Source organism: Artibeus jamaicensis, unplaced genomic scaffold, assembly GCF_021234435.1.
Source record: "Artibeus jamaicensis isolate MK-2021 breed Jamaican fruit bat unplaced genomic scaffold, CSHL_Jam_final scaffold_474, whole genome shotgun sequence".
Taxonomy (NCBI): Eukaryota; Metazoa; Chordata; class Mammalia; order Chiroptera; family Phyllostomidae; genus Artibeus; species Artibeus jamaicensis.
In genome coordinates this window covers 20394557-20412575 of record NW_026522046.1, presented here as the reverse complement: position 1 = coordinate 20412575, position 18019 = coordinate 20394557, and positions in this window count along the sequence as shown.

Sequence of the window (18019 nt, the reverse complement as noted above, 5' to 3'; positions counted from 1 at the left end):
TGCCATTCAAAATAAAACACGTTTATTCAGCCCTAACTCCAGTCAAGCTATATGTTAATCATTTTACGAACATATCATTTAATCATTACAAATACCTCAATAAAGGTAGATTAATTTCTATGTCAGAAAAGGAGTCTGAAGCTCCTTTTACGATCACTAAAGGGGTTTAATATTTTTAGAGGTACCAGAGCTAGCAAAAGGAGAGGTAAGATTTGAAAAAGAGTCTGTCTTAACTGAGATGTACAATCTTTCATGACTCCTTATCTATAAATTTGAGTTTTCATTCATATATTCATCCAACTAAATATTTCATACTGCTATAAAAAGCTTTTTTTCTTTAAAAACTTTTAAAAAATGAATGTGAAATAGCAGGAATGAATTTAGAAAAGAGCAACCAAAATGATTCATGATTCAGAAAGTAAATGTAATAAGCCAGGAGGAAGCAAGGAGATAAATAGCTAAAATAACTGTGAACTAAAATTTTTAAAAATTTAATTTGCTGCCTAATGGCTGGTTTGATTAGTAATTTTTAAATTATGGGGCTTGTATCTACATATACAAATGAAGTCAAATAAAATGAATTATTAATTAATGAAAGGAAAACATTATTATACATTTATAACTATATTGAGGTTGAACATAATAAATGTTAAAATGGGTAACTAACCTGTAATGTCCTATTTATGAAAAAAAAGTCAAGAAAAAAATGACAAAATACTGTTAGACCGAATAATGTCCCAACTCAGTGATGAAATGTGAAAAAAGATTTGACCGTGTGTTGACTTTGAAGATGGAAGAATAGGGTCATGAGCCAAGAAATGGCATGGAAACAGATTCTCTCCTAGATTCTCTAGAAATGACATAGCCCCTCGATCATCTTGTTTTTAACCCAGTGAAACTTGTACTGCACTTTGACCTCCACAGTTGCTAGATACTAAATTTGTATTATTTTTGAGTCACTAAGTTTGTAGTTTTTTTCTATAGATGGAAAACAAAATTAATATACAACTCTAAGTAAATGATGTTTTAGTGTAATAAATTTTTTTGTCATTTCAATAATAACCTATTTTCTTCCAAAACAACTTTTGGAATAAAGCTATTTTTAATTTAACATATTCAAACATATTTTAAAAATTAAACCAATTAATTGCAACAGTCATCTGATCTTAAGTTTACAAATTATCTCATTTTCCTACTTACACACAGATATGTAGGCTAATTAGGAGAGTATATCTAAATCGCTATCTTGAAAATACTCTATGTTTTTCTATATTATTTTATAACATTCTAGTTGTCTTTTTCCTGTACTTAAATGTAAATTTAATATTCATCATGATTCAGGTTTATTGCTTTTTTGAAGGTATAGAATAAAGTATTACATCACTTTTCAGATACTTTTAGCCTTTATTTATTTATTTTTCTTCTATCTTTCTCAAAATCCAATTAAAATATTTCAGATATTTTGACAATGTTCCATTATTTTTTCTGTCCAATTTATTCCTGGATTTTTTAATTCCAGAAATTAAAATTCTGTAATTTACCTTCTGCAGCTAAACATGTTTGATAATTTATTAACTCAATTTTTCTATTTTTAAGTTCTACAGCTACTTTTGATTAGTTGTTTTTTTCTTTTGGTCTGCTATAGTTTCTAGTACTTTGATAATATTTAAGGAGTTTTGTTTATCACCTTAAACATGATATTAAATTTATTTTAAAATCTGTATCTAATAATAGTAATATCTGGATTCCATGTTATTTGACTTTATGATATTTATGCTGTATTTTCCTAATCTCTCTGATTACCTTTTATTGTGCTTGTCTTTGTTTATATTTTTGTAGAAAAAAACTGAGGTTTAAGTTAATTATATCATACTCCTACTAATTATTTCCCAATTCCTGTCTGCTACTCACACTCACCCGTTGACAAATGCAATCCTGTTTCTCCACTATATAACCTGAGACTAAATTTCTTAATATCACACACTTATGTATTTAAACTAAACTGCATTTCACAGAAGAACTCTTTTAGTCCACCCTGAATCCTATAGACAATCTACTGAAATACCAATCCAAAGCACGAGATATTTACCAGTGCTTTAATTCTTGGAAATGTATAAATTGCATTTTCCCCCTAGTCCTCCAAGGTTTTGAGTTTGGTAAATCAGAAAAATGACTTTTTCAGAGAGAGGTTTAGAGGCAAGTAAAAAATTACCAATTAATTAAAAGGTTAAAAACTCATAAAAACTTTGAGAAAAATCAAGTATCACAATTATGTAACTGGCAAGAGTGAAAAAGTAAATCTTAAAGATTATTTAATGAAATTTCAAAAGTATTTCAAATATGATATATGCATATATGCACAGTTATTAGCATCCTTCTATAGAATTTAGTGTAATAAATTGGAACCAAATCATTTAGCCAAAATATGGTAAAATATGGTTGTTTAAGAATATGAGATTCTTAAACAATCTATAAAGTGGAAATATATATCCATTTAAATAGAAATATTATGTTAGAGTCCACAGAGAAATAATGGCCTAGAAAACTCTTTCTCTGTGTCTATTTTGGACTTCTAAGAACCATTTTTAAAATTGATGTAAAAACACTATTTTGTGTAATCTATCACTTATTTTTGGTGCATTTTGTAGACAAAACTTTGCTTAGGGCTATTAAAGTCCAATAACCCCAGTTTCAAAAAACAAAAAACAGCTCTTTTGAAATTATATTTTAAAATCACCTTACTATAAAATTTGCTGAACTTTTTTGAGTACATTGTATAAGCACAGATTTCGAATAAGTACCAGGCAATGAATGTGCACATAAAATAAAATAAAGAGTAGGTTACACAAGTAATCACACATACATAGAATTGCAATAATCAGAAGACTGCAGAGCAGTCTTTAATTCTTCAGTCTTTATTTATCTGTTTGAACCATTGAGATAAATGGCAGCTAGTGCTCATTTGTCATAACAATTTGTGAAATATTTATAGCTAATATTCTAATGCAATTAACAATTCATATTTTTGTGTGTGGTTTGCATTAATAAATTGCTTTGAATTGATTGAGTCTATCTTTGGGTAGTCAAAGAATTGAACAGAATTTCACTATAATGTTCAGGCCCAAGAAAAAATATCAAACCTATTACATTATTAATTTATAGACAAAACCCAAATAGATCTATAAAAATACAAAGAAAAGTAAGGATTAAAATTAGGTAATATGACATTTATATTTTAATATATATCTAAGGTTCATTGCAGCAACCAAATCCTCCCCCCACCACAACTCCTCCCATGCTCAAGACTTTTGCTGAAAATCAGTCAAACCTTGAAAACATTTGAAGGCTGGAAAACATTAGGGGTTTTTTTGTTTTGTATATTGACATATGCTGTGTTAAGTTTTTACAATATATTTTTATCAAACATATTAAATAATATTTTGCAATGTTCAAGCCATTGTTTTGAATGATATAAAGCTCAATATGACACAGTCCCTGACCTCAGAATTTACAATGTTGTAGAAAAAATAAGACATAAACAAAAGAGCACTGTAACCATAGCTCTTTTAAAAGAGGTATAGAATGTTATAACGATAAGTGCCACAGTCAGAATGTGGAAAGTCAGTTATGTGGATACAGGAGACTTTAGTAAACCATAAGAGATAAGGTGGTTATTTTCCAGTGTTTCAGATATATTTATTTTTTGGACCTTGAAAAGTAGCTTTTCTGTTGTAGTTTCCAACAAAATATTTTTTCTTTTTTTACTAAAGATTTTATTTATTTATTTTTAGAAGGGAAGGGAGGGAGAAAGAGAGGGAGAGAAATGTTGATCAGTTACCTCTCACATGCATCTGACCAGGCCCGGAACCCAGGCATGAGCCCTGGCTGGTCATCAAACCAGCCCAACCCACTGATCCACACCAGTCTGAGCCCAATGAAAATTTCTGTATCTATGTTCATTCTGTATTCCATTTTTATCTCATCCAAGCTTTACACTTTGGTTTGCCTCATTGCATTAATAAAGCTAGACTTCTTTACATACAAATCAATTCAAAATTAATATTGTACATACTTTTAGAGTCTAATAATTCATTTAAAATGTAGCTGAGAAGAAAGTGCATACTTTCAGAAGAGATGAAAGTATAAGTAATCTATAATGATAAAAATGTAATTCAACATTTTCATTAAAACATGATTTTTTGTATGAAAATCAAAGCAATTGACAAAAAATAGAAAACTCGCTATGACCAATAAACAATGAGGTTATTTTTGAATCATAATTAACCATTAGACTAAATCAATACATCCAGTAGTATTGTGGAGTTATATATAGCCTAAGGTAGGTGACCCAACTTTTAGTAAGCTTTTGAATTTACTTTTTTAATATGAGGTGCCAATGTCTAATCACAATCTAATTCTTTGTTCATTTGAGCACTTTAGTTCATGTCTCCATCATGGTAAGCTGTGATAGCATAAAACATTCAACACATCCATGGACATTATAGTTCAATCCTGTTACTCAGACTAGATCCAACTTTAAATTAAGGTGATTATTTGGAAATTTCAGGCTTAGAAAGCCCAAATAATTTCAACACTAAAAGAGTCCTTAAGCAACTTCTTAAATGAAGTAACAGATAATTTGCATGTATTTCCTAAAAATCTGAAACTGTTCCAATGATGGACACTACATTTGACTAAGAATATCCAGAAACAAACAGTTCATCTATCCATATTGATCAGAATGCTTCATTTTAGTTAAAAACCATCCACCAGATCACAAAATACAGCCTCTTATCACCACACTGAATCTCTCCACTCCTATGTATGCATCTTACATTAAACAAAGCTCCCCCCACCCATGGCCTTAATCCTGTAATCAGTTTCACAGAACTTCACCACTCTATGGAGTTCTATATAGATAAATAAAGATGAGTTATATCAAAATCCCTTAGTTATTAAATAGGCACACAAGTTGATATGCATTTGGGGGTGAAATTTAAATAAAGTAAAACCACATGTCTTATGTGTACTGTAAGGAGTTTTAAAAAATTTATACTCTTAAGCAAGCTACGTTCCAACCAAGGCATGAATCCAGAATGTTTCTTTATTTAAAGTCAGAATGAGCTATTCCTAAGGCAGTTATGCTATGATGATTTTTATCACTATAAATCAATAATGCTTGATTTTTTACTTTGTATAGGTAGAATATTATATCTAGGATTAAGTCTTTTGTTTCTGTCTTCTTTGCTCTACTTAATGTCTGTAAGATCCATCCATATATTAGTAGTTCATTTTCATTGCTGCGTAGTATGAATATTTCAAAATGTGTTAATCTATTTACTTGTGATATTGGCTATTACTATTTTTGGTTACTGTGAATGTAGCTTCTATGAAATTTCTTGTGCATGTATTTGAAGGGAAATATGTTTCCATTACTCTTGAGATTATAACTAACAGTAACATTTCAGAATTATAGGATAAAGGTATGTTAAATTTATAAGTATATGCCTGATTCTGGTTCTAGTCATGGTGGATTAATGAGCTTAACTTATTTACACAAATAATTAGAGACAAGGACAATTTACACAAAATGCATGTTTTTAAATATTGAAAAGTACAGAAGGCCCTCAAGACCAACTCTCCGGGTCTATAGCCCAAAAGTATCGGTATTGACTTTGCCAAGGATCTGGTGACTGGGAAAGTTTAAGGATTACAGTGAAACTGTACCTTCTCCTCCTGCCCTGATCATCAAAGTCTTCAAGGAACCAGCCAGAGACAGAAAGAAACAAATCATCATCATCATCATCAGCAGCAGCAGCAGCAGCAGCATCACAGTGAAAATATCACTTTTGTTGAGATTGACAACATTGCCCAAATTATGCATCACTGATGTTTAGCCAGAGAGCTCTATGGAACCTTGAGGAGACCCTAATGACTGTCTAGTCTGTGGACTGCAATGTTGATGACCACCATCCTCATGACATCATAGATGACATCAGCAGTGATACAGCAGATTGTCTAGGTAATAAAACAAAATAAAATATGTTTTAATAAAGCAAATGTTGACAACCATAAAACAAACAAAATTACAGACACCATGAGACTATGATCCCTATGAAGCTAAACAAAGGAGAAAAACCACATGGTCTTCTCTGTCTGCTAATGGCACATGCTAAATTATTGTTCAGGGATGGAGATTCCTAGCAAAGCACAGTGGTGTCCCTCACATGAAAATCCAGAAGGTAACATTAAATCTGAGGCATGTAGATATCAGAGGTTAAGTTCTGGAAAGGCACAGACGCTCACAAAAGGATCTTCTGAAGTTTGGAGAGGAGGATATTTGAGTCTTTGTTAAATACTAATTTGTATATAAGTGTGAGAAACTCCTTCAAGTACTATAATATACTACTGGAAGTATGACATAGTAAATATTCAAAGTCAATATTTACTAGGAATCTCATAAAGAGACAGGTTGTGAAATATTAATATAAACTAAATATTTACCCACTAATAAGCATACAAATCCAAAGAAGACAGATTGAATTAGCATTACTGTCCAAATTTCTGTCACTTGGTAGCACTCAGCTCTTCACTTCTTTCATTAGAGTTCAGAATGAAGTCTACCAACTTTGATAGAAAACCAATGTCATGATAGCTCTGCCATTTCCTCATTTTTCTCTTCCAATGGCACATATAAACCTACTACTTTTTCTTTCTGATTTCAACCAAAAAAGATTATTTATCATTCCCACTTATTAACACAAACAGAGATTTGGATAATCCATCAATCACTCATTCTGTTTGTTCTTGGGAAGGTTCTAAATTGCAGTCCAGTATAACTGAAGCACTCTACTATAAGGAATTAGAGAGAAATGGTGCCTCACTCAAACCAAGAAAGAGGCAGATGTGCAAAGAAACATTACAACTGAACTCTGTAGACGCGGTTATAAGACTCCGAACAAGAAATGTAGGCCGCAGGAGAGAGTTCTAAATGTCCTCAGAGGAATCTAAGAAAGCTTTATGAAAAATGTGTCATTGTGCTATTTATTTACTTATTTACTTACTTATTTATTTGTAGAGAGGGCGGAAAGAAGGGAGAAAGAGAAGGAGAAAAATATTAATGAGCTGTTTCTCATGCACACCCCTACCAGGGGTCAAACCTGCAACCTAGGCATGTGCCCTGGGTAGGAATTAAACCGATGACCTTTCACTTTATGGAATAATGCTCAGCCACCTGAGCCACACTGGTTAAGGCTCATTATCACACTGGCTTGAAAAATAATAGCCTTTTTTCAAGTAAACAAACAGGGAGATGTGAGAAATATAAGTACAGAGAAAAAAACAATATGGGTGAAGAAACAAATATAACACAAAAATAAAAGTATTGAATATTTAATTAGTTAAAAAATGCTTTCCTGACTGTATTTGAAGTAGTTAGGGAGACTTGAAGAGAAGAGGGTTACAATTAAGAGATACCATTTAAGGTTGTAGCTAAGTCTAAATTAGACATGGAGAGCATGTATGCCTTGTAAAGCAATCTGATTGTACCTTGGAAGATATTTTGACCCAGTAAAAGTCTTGAGGCTAGAGAGTTACATGAGCCTCCTTTGATGTGTTCAGATATGTATTCCCAGGACAGAGAAAGAGGGTCTGATTTATAAAATAACCTATGGGTAACTTTAGGATTATTGTACCTTAAAATATAACAATGAATGTGATGCCATGATTTTACTCCGAGTTTTCAGCAACCCTCACAGAAATGACTACTGCTTGTATTTCTCCTAAACTACTGCTATACAGAAGTTCTTCTTATCAAATGAATTAAAGATCAGCGAAAGGAAGGCCATAAACACCAACTTTAGTCTGTATACATGTACCTGATCTTCTTTATCCACTCATGGATAGAAGGACACTTTGTTTGTTTCTGCATCCTGACCGTGATGAACAACACTGCAGTGAACAGAGGGGTGCATATACCTTTGCAAATAAATGTTTTCAATCAGTTTTTCTGTGTGGTTGCCATGGGATACTACTCAGAAAAAGATAAAATAGTGCCATTTATGACAACAGGATGAACCTCGAGAATATCATGTTAAGTGAAATAAGTCACTCATCAAAAAGTCAAGAACCGTGTGATTTCATTTACATGTGGAATATGGAACTGAAAGCAACAAATGAATGAGCTCGGTGAAGCAATAATTTAAAAAATAGCAGTTACACTTCCCAAAAAGGGTTCCTGCTACTTTTTCTACATGTTACAGTTCAAAGAAGATGTTTGTACTTGGAAAAATATCTGCCTTATTATCTTTGGTATTAAAAACTATTCCCAAACTAACAGAAGTAAATGAAGAACAATAATAATTCTTAGTTCACCTAATGCCCTTCCAGCTAAACATATCAAAGAACATTATTTGCATAATAGCAAATAAAAGGATTGCCACCACTAGTACAAAATAAAAAGAAAAACAAACAAAAATTCAGACACAGACAACAATATGGCGGTTACCCAGAAGAAAGGCGGTTGGGGGTAGTAAATGGCAAAGGGGGTCAAAATGCATGGTGACAGAACATTTCACATGGGGGACACACAATGCAATATACAGATGATGTATCAACGAATATAATTTTATTAGCTAGTGTCACCCCAATAGATTTAATTAAAAATAATTAAAAATTTTAAAATAAAAAATTGCAGTGATTTAAAATATTAAAAATGTTCTGGCCTAGTAACTCACTTCATTAAAGTGTTGTCCCAATTGGCAAGGTTGCAGGTTTGATACCCTGGTCAGGACCTATACAGGAAATAACAAATGAATACATAAAGAAATGGATCAACAAATCATTGTCTTTCTCCATCACTCTCTCTCTTCCCCCCAACTTCTCCATCTCTGTCTCTAATATCAATAAATAAAAAACTAAAAATAAATAAATAAAAGAATAAGAAATAAAAAACAATCACCCTCCCCCAAAGCCAGGAAGCCTGAAAACAAATGGAGCCTCTGTTGCTCTTGATGACCTTCTCTGTACCTGGAGGTGTGAAGCGTGTTGAGGATGAAGTGACTCAGTCCTGCTCTGGTTTGTGACAGGTCCATTTAGAGTCTAGTCCTCCAGAGACGACTCATTTTTATGTTTGTGTATACGTGTATGTGTGAATATATATGGCAAAATAGATCAGCTCTGACAAAAAACCAACATAACTCTTCCTATACTTTTGTTAACCAGGAAACTTTGTTCTTAACAAAATTGTGTTTAGAAACATTGTATCAAATCTTTATTCTATCCATGCATGGTGTCAAGGACTGTGGGGATAAAATAATTCACATTACATGGAAGATGATAGCTTTTTTTTTGGAGTGATCAACACACCAAAGTCAAGGGAATCCTATGGGTGCTTTTAAAAGTGCATATTTCTGAGTTCCACTTACAATTTTGACTCAAAAGTGTTGGCGCTGTGACTCCCTGTTTGGCGTTGTCCCTAATTGATTTTGTGCATAATATTTGATTGCCCCGGTAGAGGGTAGGATAGGGCAATGTGTTACAAAGATAAATATTATCTTATATTCATCTATTATTGTTATTACTATTATTAAGAGAATGTAACAAAGCTCTCAGAGTGTGGTCAGCAAAGGAGAAATCACATATCTGCCTAGAGTTCATGAAACAAGTGGCCCTGTGATAAGATGTTGAAAATCAAGTGTATCTCATTAGAGGATGCACATGGGGAGACATGTTATTATGGAGGCATGGAAATGATCACATGGATATGAGCATAACAAACTGACTAAACTGTAGGGTGAGGCATACAATGGGCAGAAAAATAAAGATTACTTGGTGCAATGGTGTGGTCAAGTTCGAATGTCAGATGTATTCATTTCCTATTACTGTTATAACAAATTACTATGAACTTGCTGGCTTAAACAACACATATTTAGTATACTTCTGGAGATCAGAAGTTCAATTTTTATTGGCCAGGCTGCATTCTTCCTGGAAGCTCTATACTAATAAACTAATATACTAATATTTAGTATATTTCTGGAGATCAGAAGTTCAATTTTTATTGGCCAGGCGGCATTCTTCCTGGAAGCTCTAAGGAAGAATCTGTTTCTTTCCCTTTTCCAGCTTCATGATGTTTCCTGCATTCCTTGACCCATCCAGCAAGAGAACCTGTTTCTGCCACATCTCCAACTCTCACTCTCTTGGTTCACTCTTCCACTTTTAAGGACATTTCTGACCATATTGGACCCTCTGAAATAATCCAGGAAAACCTCCCAGCTCAAGATTTTGATCACATCTATAGACACACTTTTGCCATGTATGTTGGTATATTAACAGGCTCTGGAATTTAAACTGTGGACATATGGGGGTGTGTATGTGTGTGTGTCAGGTGGTGAGGTATTATTCTGCTTAACACATCAAACTGAATTATGTAATCAGTTGCTAGATTGTTAGGAACCTGAAGGATTCTTCTGAGAATAAAAACAATAAGAATACCAAGTCTGTATTAGTTGATTTAAGAATATTTGAATCAAATTTAACTTAGAGTATTACATGACTGGACTCTAGGTAACATTCGTGAAAATTAACATATCGTATTACTTAGGAAATCTTATTTGTGTATGCTATTTGTACTTTTGTGAGTGAGTCAGGCATACCAGATAACTAATATTTAAAATGAAAAGTAAAACTTCATATGGTGTTATAATTTCAGTATGTCACTTAGGGACAAATATGAGGATTCTTTGTAATGTATGCCTATATAAATTATGATTGGGGCTAGTTTAATTTCTTCTGGGGTTACATATAAATGAGAAAAGGGGCGTTAACATTTTTATGAGGTCACAAAATGTCACTTGTTGAGTAATGACTATGAGTAAATATCCTATCCACCAATCTTAATCCTCTTCCTGTTGTTCTTTGAAAGAACTGCTTTGGTAATGGGTAGGCATTTACTATATATCATTTCATTTCATGGCTCACTTAAAAAACCCACTTTACCATTCAACAGCTGGTTTATATTTTCATCCACTTTACATTAAAAAGGGAATTATCTCCTTGCTACCTGTCTACCTGGAATTCCTTGATATGATTAACACACCAGTGTGATAAAAATGTAATATAATTCACACACACCCGACAGAACAGTAATTAACATAACAGAATTGCTGCATCACTTGTTTGTGTGTGGAGCATTGCATTCATTATATTATATATTAGAAATCTCAATCTACATGATGGTGTGTGGGGATATGTCAAAGTCATCAGGTGGAGAAAAACAAGGAGAGTTCTATGGCTATAAAACTTTAAGAGAGTAGGTATTTTTCTCTCAGAGCGGTGCAAGGCACTGTTTTAGAAAGGCCCTTACCACCTTCTCATCTAATTATGCAACATGGGATGCACTGGCTGATCATTACACCTGGACTGCCAGAAGGACATGGCATACTAACTAGAGAAGGGAGCTGGAAATAAAATCGAGGGAATAATGGTGAGGAAAAGATTTCAAATAATTACTGAAGGAAATACAAGGTTCCTCTTACCTGTGAATTTTGCCCCTTCAAATATTCTTTGCTTGCTGCTTTATAGCATCAGTGTTTTTTATTTTGTTCTTTTTCAAATTTATTATGATATAATTGCCATGTAACATTATATTCGTTTTGATAGTACAACGTTGATGCAGATCGCTTTGGGGATGAGCTACAAGACAAATTCACAGGAACTACCGAGTCCTGTGAAGGAAAGGGGACGGCACGGCTACTCTCTCAAGGGGAGAGCACCTCCTAGCATCTTGGCCACTCTCTCAAGAGGAGAGCACTTGACCCTCACCTTGACAAGCTTTTGTTGGGCTCAATTTGCACAGGAATACAGGGTATAAACATAAAGCTCATCAATCATTGTCAGGCAGAAGTGACTAAACAGTAGATAACATTCAAAGAACTCTGAGGGCTTATTCTGAGTCAGGGTCAGATAGTTAAAGGGCCATAAAATGTTGGGGAACAAACTCGCTTCCTGCCTCAACCCTTATCATTTAAATTGAGGGTATTAGCAAAGTAGGAGTCACAGGATTTTACCTGTTCTTTCTTAGGCCTGATAACCCTAAGGAACCCACCCTTTTCCAGCACAGGGCCACACCCACCTCCAGCATTGTTTCAGGCTTAAGTTAGGCAAGGGAAGTAAGGTAGCCAAGAGATTAGGAGACTTCTGGCAGACCAAATGAGGACTCAGGCTTTGTCAAAGCTGAGGGACAAGGGTTCATCACCCCCTTTTTCTGTAGCCTTCAAGTCCTTCCCTGAGGGCCCCTTTGTGACCATGCCCATCTTAAGGCATCCCTCTTTTGAGGAATCTTATCCATCATTAGCTAACCAGTCATCCTCCCGGGGCCAAGCAGGGTGAAGAGAAACTGGGCAAAGGTGGTGCCCCTACAAGGAAGACAAGTTTTGTCTCCTAAGTAGCTTATGGTCCCAAGGTCCTTTGCTCAACCTTAGCCATGGGGTGGATACAGCTTCTGAAACCAGGCAAAGTAGTTTCCAACATGATGTGGTTTTATATAATTATATATTGTGAAATGATTACAAGTTTAGTTAATACCCATCACCTCACACAGTAATTAAGTTTTGTTGTTGGGATAAGAACTTTTATGATCAAGTCTCTTAGCAACACTCAAATAAATGATACCTATTTTTAATTTCAGTTACTATGTTGTATTTTACATAATCAGATCTTATTTATCTTATAATTGGAAGTTTTTACCTTTTGAACATCTTCACCCAGCTTTGACAAACACCACCTCCCAGTCCCCTCCTTTGGCAAACATCAATTTTTTATGTGTATCTATGCTTATCTTTCCACAAATAAATGAGATCACATAGTATAGCAGCAGTCTAATGAATCAAGATGGAGGCATGAGAAGAACATTGGTTCTGGATTCCGAGAGACCTGGATGATTCCTGGTCTGTCACTTGTATGACACTTTTTAATAATTAAGAAAGTGAGTCATCAATCCTCTCCATCCAAATTATGTAAAAATTATTATACTATAAACACAATCTAATTGACTTTGTATTATTTAATTGTAAGTGAATTCATTATGAGGATTTAAGTATTATGGATTGATTTGTGAAAACAGCATCTACTTCTTTGGAAATGTTACTATGGATGCTTATAACAGCTTGAAAGTTTACCTTGATTTAAAAAATAGATATCAGTGCATCAGGCTGAACTGCTTTAGCTTCAGTGAGTATATTTTATGGAAGCTAAATCACAAAACCTTTGGAATCTTAGAAGTGTTTTAAAAATCACATTTATTCTATTACAAATAAAAATAGAATATTACTAATTTCAGAATAAACAATTAAGTCTTTAAGATATAAACATCTCACAGGTAAATATAGATTAAAGTGACTAATAAGGTTTTTAAAATTTTTTATATCTTTGTAATCATTATTAAGCATTGTATTTTTCCTTCATTTCCTTACAAGTATATTATTATTCCCTACCTCCTTAAAATAAGATCTCCCCAATTTGACACTGATAAGAACTCTGATCCTTGACTTGTTCAGAAAAAAGATAAAAGTGTGCCAGTCCTTGGTCCATGAGTGTCATCATCATCACTTTTGCTTCTTTCAGTGCACGGTGGACTTGATTCCTTTATATCTATCTCTTCCAGTCACATTTCTGTTAAGTTCATAAGTGGGTCATCGACAACAGGCTGGCATCAGGCCTTTTTGATTATGTTTCAAGTACCTATTTACTTGTTAACCGTCTCTGCAAATGAATCCATGTTGCCGTATTAGAAATTAGCAGTACTCAGATGTTAGGTGTCAGATTACCAAGGTGGTTCCATTATGAACTTACATGTCTCTACTTATTTGTGGCAATTATTATTTTACTATATTTTCAGACTCTGTATCCCCCTCTTTCTCTGCCCCAGTTATGTTTTGCAAGGGCAAGCAGGTCCAGGTAAGTCAAATCAGCTGTGGCATTGGGAATTACCTGCTTTTCAAACCTTTCTAAAATCCAATTTACAAGCCTGAGCTTTTGAATAGATACTGTGGGATTTTTCCTAAAATAGTGTCTGCTAGAAATACGCATTTTGTTAATTAACCCACCTAAAAAAAAGGAATAGCAGCTTGGTTTTGTCTCAGTTGTATCTTGTGAATTGCTCTACCTCCTCAATTGAGCAACACCCCCTTCATTTTCATTAGGAGTCTGAGCTTCCTCCATAACCAGAGATTCACCGTGGGAACCAGCCTCCTCTCCCCCATGGTACCTGAAGTGGAATACTGGATTCCTCTTGCCTCCACAGCTCTGTTTAAGGAGCCCGAGGAAGAGTCCACTTGCTGAACGTTCTGAAAGCTTGTAAATAGGAGTCAGGGCCCTACACACTTTCATACGTCCCTCTTCCCTGGGTAGCAAGGGCATCACCCCTTCTTTATTATGTTTCCTTCATTTATGAAGGTGAGCAGCCATTTTCCTTACTCTATCTTTTTCAACTTAAGAAATGAGTTATGATGGGGAAGAATTAAGAGTGAGGTAATGCTTAGGCACTCTTGGAGTCAAATATTGCCCTTAAATCAGCTAGTGCCCACCTGATTCTAAATGATACACCAGATGGGACAAAGCATCCTTTTCCCATACTCTTGTTTTTTTTTTTTTTGTGGGGCGTGGTTTCTTTGGAATCAAGATACAAAATTTTTTTTTTTTTTAAATTTTTTGGCTTTTGGTTTCAGACGCTCTACTGTTCTAGGAATCAAATTCTAAGAAATGCTGTTTTGCATTAATAACCTTATAGGTTCATTTTAAGGGAAAGAAAAATTTGGAACACAGGGAAAAATTAAGACTACAGAAAAGCAACATTACCATTTGGAAAAATTCAAACATTTCTTATTTTTTATCTTTTTTTCAAATTTTTGGCTGGTATTACCCTGTTTTGCCCAGTAGGTGTCAAATGAGCAGAAAAACCACATAGGTAACCATGAGCTCCCACATGGAGGTGTCTTTGCTTCCCCAAACCTAGATAGTTATGAACAAAGTAAAAATTTAAATTTGCTATTATTTTTTGTTTTATTAATACACAGCATCTAGTTTATTTCAAAATCTTGTAATTTTATGTGAAACACAATGTGAAAACTGAATCTATAAAATACTATATTTTTCATGTATTATTTGTCTTATTATATTTTTATAGAACAATTAAAAGTTTACAGCAAAAGGGAGAAGGTAGAGATTTCTCATGTATGCCCTGATACAATACATTCATAGTCTCTTCAATTACCAACATTCTCCATCAGAGTAGTAAATGTGTTACAACTAATGAACCTACATTGACACATCGTAATTACCCAAAGTTTAAGTTTACATCATGTTTCACTCCTGGTGTTGTACATTTTATGGATTTGGACAACGTGTAATGACACGTATCCATCATTATGCTATCATACAAAGTATTTTCACTGCCAGAAAAAACCCTCTGTGCGCTGCTGATTCATTCCTTCCCCACTGCCTTACTTTGTCTTCCTAATAGGAATTTACTGTAAGAAAATATTTGACTTGATCCTATTTATCCCATACAGTTCTGCCCACTTGCTCATCACTAAAAGCATGTGATTTTATTAATCACATTATATTGTGAAAATATAAAATCTTCGAGTTAAACACTAAAATTTCCAAGATGACAGGACAAGAAATTTATCATTTTTAATACAATGATTTAAATGCCTTCAAAACTCCCTTGTCTCAAACAATAAATTTACTCTTATTAAACCTCTAAGCAACTGGTCTGTGGCCTTCACATTTTCTCCCATTATGCCATCTTAAACAGCTCATATTACAAGGTCATCCTCTCTGCTGATATACATCCGGGTCATATTCTTATAGCACAATATCGTATGATGAATTAATGCTATCTTTTTACTTCCAACCTGTAATAATTTTCTGCTTTATGAACTCTGCTTTGAAGCTAAAGCCTTCATTTACTTTTTTTTCTTCCCACCAATCAAATTCTAAGCTTCATTTATAGTAGCAAACAAAAACTAAGCTATTTGCATTTTAATTTAAATTTTCATTAATATTTCAATTTTTTAAAGAGTTACTCTTTCAAAGTAACTGGAATTTTGGACAACGATAATCTTGCAAGGTGTGAAATGATGCTTTTTCACTAATTACAATTTCTCCCCCCTGTCTCTTCAGACTTATGCCACACCTACTTGGTATTTCACCTGCATGAAGTCTGATCATCCATGCTATAGTTAACACGCAACAAAGTGTGCATTATGAAAGACTAATAAAAAAGTGACAAAGTAGTGATTAAAGTACATGCTGTCATATAACATTAAAGGTGCTCTAAAACTATACTTGGCTAGTTGTTCCATAAGTTGCCAAATGAAAATTTTGCATTTTTAATATTTTAATTAAATGTAACCCATCAGACAAATGATAAAATCATCCTAAGTATTGCCATACACTTAAATAGGTGCTAGGATATCGGAAATAATTAAGTCACTTTGATCCTCCAGGTTGTGAAAAGTAGGTATGTTACCGAACAACAGGTCCGAGGGAGGGGCAATATCTGGCCCACCTAGGGATGCCAAAAACTGCTATAGAACAAGGGCCCCTCTCAAGGACAGAATACTAATATCTACTGGGCTCTTCTGTCTGCCACCAATTGGAAAGACATCTCTCAATGCCAGAGATTTGTGAAAAGGAAACGAAATGTTTATTTAATGTTATTCAGGCTTAATGCCTCCACTAAAATATCAAAGTCCTTTAGGGTGTACACCTACACCCACACAGTGCTTCCTTCTCCCACTGTCCCAACTCCGGGTACTGTAAATCAGGAAAAGAGCACACATCTGTGTTTCAGGCCATTGGCACCTTCAGCTGTGTCACCATGCAGGCAAGGATCTCTAGTTAATCCAAAGTACTGTGGTACCCTCTCACGGTCCACTGGCAAGAGTTCTTTGTACCCAGTTCCAGTCAAAGTCTCTCTTGCTTTTCCAGGCCACGTGGCCAAAGGGGGCACCCCAAAGCCGTGTGGGCCTCTTCTACCAAAGCTGCAGGGGTTCGCACTCCACCAACAGTATGTGGCTTTCTTCTTCACCTAGCTGCAGGGATCTCCATTCTGGCAAAGCTGCGTGGTTTTCCCTTTCACCTGGGAAAGAGGGGGTCTGCACTCTGCCAAAACTGCATGGTTCTCCCCTATATGACTGCAGGGGTCCTCACTCTGCCCCAAGCTGTGTGGCTCTCCCCTTACCTGGGCAGTTACCCCCTCATGTCCCAGAGCCAATCTTTTCCAAGCTCTCACACCTGCACTCTTACTCAGGGACCCAGCCCCTAGTTCCGTCCTGGGTACAAGCCACTTCCTTCTTTCTGGCTCAAAACTTGCCCACAGCTATTTAACATATCTATGAAAACAGTTAAATGTTATAGATATGTTAAATAATCATTCCAGAGGTTAGCTGCAAAACTGTTGCTATGCAAAACAGCTCTTGATGGCCCTGTTCTATTGGTCTCTTCCCCCTGGGTGGGGGGTGAGGACATCTTATATGTCTCTCCAATATTCCTATACACTTTGAATTCTGGACACCATTCCAAATCTTTTTTGGGGGCCCCCCTTTGGCTGCACCCTGTATCAGATACACATTTAAACAAATATAATCTTATGTTATAATTTCTAAAACACATCTGTAAATACTGTATAGTGTGGGGGCGACTTCTTTCACGAGGTTCCCCCCCCCCGCCCCCGGCCCCATGCCATGGACATGCGTGAATGAGTAAATACAGCTGAGACAAGATGAGATCTGTTTGGAGAAGAGGAGTGGGCTGTGGCCAGTTTCTCCAGGGAGACAAAGGCCAGCAGTTTCTCCAAAGAGAAAAAGGCCTCGAGCCCCCTCTTCCATCGCCTTTTATTGGGTTGTAATACACAGGAATACAGGCGGCAAGGATCAAACAGTAGATAACATTTCAAGGAGGTCTGAGTCAGTGTTTGTCAGGAAGAGAGTTGCAGAAACTTTGGGAGACATACTCA